Source organism: Engraulis encrasicolus, chromosome 1 (genome assembly GCF_034702125.1).
Source record: "Engraulis encrasicolus isolate BLACKSEA-1 chromosome 1, IST_EnEncr_1.0, whole genome shotgun sequence".
In the NCBI taxonomy this organism is placed as follows: Eukaryota; Metazoa; Chordata; class Actinopteri; order Clupeiformes; family Engraulidae; genus Engraulis; species Engraulis encrasicolus.
The window spans coordinates 1,842,477-1,845,075 of NC_085857.1; the positions used below are offsets into that span (position 1 = coordinate 1,842,477).

The 2,599-nt window shown below is 40.8% G+C and overlaps 1 long non-coding RNA gene across 1 annotated transcript; it reads right to left on the reverse strand.

Annotated features, from left to right (window-relative positions):
- Positions 1 to 486: 486 nt before the first annotated feature.
- Positions 487 to 2,238, reverse strand: LOC134446397 (uncharacterized). Its single transcript, XR_010034411.1, has 2 exons — positions 1,766 to 2,238; positions 487 to 1,151 (listed from the first exon to the last, which is right to left on the reverse strand). It is a non-coding gene; the product is annotated as an uncharacterized LOC134446397 (long non-coding RNA).
- Positions 2,239 to 2,599: the final 361 nt, after the last annotated feature.

Below are 2,599 nucleotides of genomic sequence, written 5' to 3' on the forward strand. Positions count from 1 at the left end.
GTGCATTGCTCTGTGTATGTATGTTTTGGTGAAGAAGATAAAGTATCGAAAACTGAAGTCTGTCTCCTGCCTATATGTTCTGACCGACATACCGTGGCGATTGTCAATACCGAAACAGTCCTAAAAATACAGTCCTACCCTACCCTACCTATAACACCTCCCCCACAGTGTCAGCCTTGTATCCCAAAGGTTGCCGGTTGGACTCCCGACCCACCAGGTTGGTGGGGGGAGTTAAGTAATCAGTGCTCTCCCCCATCCTCCTCCATGACTGAGATACCCTGAGCATGGTACCGCCACACTGCTCCCTTGGGGCGCCATTGGGGGCTGCCCCCTTGCACGGGTGAAGCATAAATGCAATTTCGTGCAGTGAACACTTGTGTGCTGTGTCACAATGTCAATGGGAGTTGGAGTTTCCCAGTTGGGCTTTCACAGAAAATGTTCTACGTTGTTGTATTAGTACAATAAAATAAGCAAGACATGTCTGGATGGACTTCATCATTTCAGTTATTTATTATCACAGCTACTCACCATCAATGACAACCAGGGCTCACCAGCCAACCAGCCAAATGCTGGGAAAATTAAGTTTTGCTGGTAGAAAAGAAAACATACTTGGCACTTTGACCCATTATTTAATGTACCGGTACGTTTGGAGATTAACATACTAGCCATTTTGGCTACTAGTGAATAAAAAAAGTTAATTTAGAGCCCTTCTGAAAACTCCAACAACTGGTACAGGTGATCAGTGCATCAGGGGAGGAATGTAAGGGTAGGCCCGATGGATGAGGGGAACAGCATCACTGATGGTGAGGTCCTGGTGCTGCTGCAAAGCCAAAGAGGAAGAAGCCTCTCTGGACACCTCTTCATGTTGGCTCCCCCATCTAATTAGAAAAAAAGAAAAGACAAACATGCTATTTAAAATGAATCTAGCCATGCATTGTAATGTACTGGTACAGTACTGAATAATTAACTCCCTTGGCAATATTGTCTGAATTAAAATGTGATGTAAAATGTCAGAAAATAACACTCATCCCAACTTACTAGTCATGTATTTACCTGTGCTGCTGGGATGCTATTCTTGGACGTCATCCTGGCCACCATGACTCATGGTTTTAGTTTGGGTGCTGACCACCTGACTGATGAACCTGCAATTACTAAACAATAAAAACAATAAAAGATAAATAACAGGTTTGTTGTGCTTTTCTTTCTCTTGTGAAGGTCATATTTTCAAATGATTTATTTAATCAAATCAAAATTATTTAATCAAAGTATGTAACCGACATTCTGTCCTATGTGTTTCTACATGTGCAATGTAATGCAACACCGATTTGAAACATTGAAGTATGTCAAGTCAGCTTTTATTGTCACTTTATTTATGGTCATACAAGGGAAACGACGTTTTCTCTCTACCATGCCAGGACATAGACAGGACTGACAATTACAGACAGACAGAAAGTGCAAGACAGGACAGGTAGCAGTGATGGACGGGTAACATAAGTGGTCAATAATAATACAATGAACATATTGGACATGTAAACAGAAGATAAGATATATAATTATATTTCACAATAGCCTACATTGTGCAGACGTGGCTAAACAACAATGAAATCCACTTGGATGAAACGAAGCGAGAGAATTCAAGTTAACCTACAAGATACATCTGAGATGAAAAGATATGCTATTCAAAACACCACTTTGCGAAATGCCTGACACAAAATGTACCGTGCGTCTTGTAGCCTAGTAAGTTAGGTTAGCAGCATTATCTTACCTGTGCCATGCCACGAAGAAGAGGATGCAGCCGCGGTGCCCAGCCACCAATGAAGAAACGGTGCATAAATGTGCTTATTTTGCCAATGCAGAGGTTTGGTTTAAGTTCACAACTTTACTGAAGAAAATAAACACGGGATAAAAAAAATATATATCGCAGGCAGAGTAAGTTCATGGCTGGAAGCAAGCAACAACTTTCTCTTCTTCTCCCAGTTTGTCGTACCGCCCGTCCCCGTTATGCCATCTAGTGGAGCAGAATACATTTGAATAAATCTATGATTTGAACACATCCACCGTGGCCAACCTAGCCTGATAACGCCAGGTACATATCCCGTTTTAAAAAAAAATACAAGAACTACGTGTTTCTTTGGTATTTTATGGTCAAAGTTGTCTTCGTCTGCATATAATTCCTATGTACGAATGTGTACTTCTGCCGTCCAGCAAAATCGATTACGTAATATTGTGACGTCAATGCAAATGATGGATAGTATTTTCCCCACTATATTGTAGTATACTATAGTAAACTACAGTATTCTATAGTATACTGTAGTAAGTGCTGTAGTAAACTATAGTATTTTTTCCCCTGGGTTCACTCAGTCTGTTCCGTTTCTGTCCCACTGTGTTTACTCGCTAGTCATGCGCTGCGCAAGGCAACATGCGGTCGTAGTGATCAATGTTGCCAGGTGTACAACGAGAACTAAGCAAGTAGTGTTGCCAGGTGTAGAACAAATATGCAGTTTTGGGCTGTCTTGGAAAAAAAAAAGCCAAAAACAGCTGCTTATAATAATTTATTAACCTTTTTTACTTGAAAGGGAACATAAAAGTGTTAGGTAGG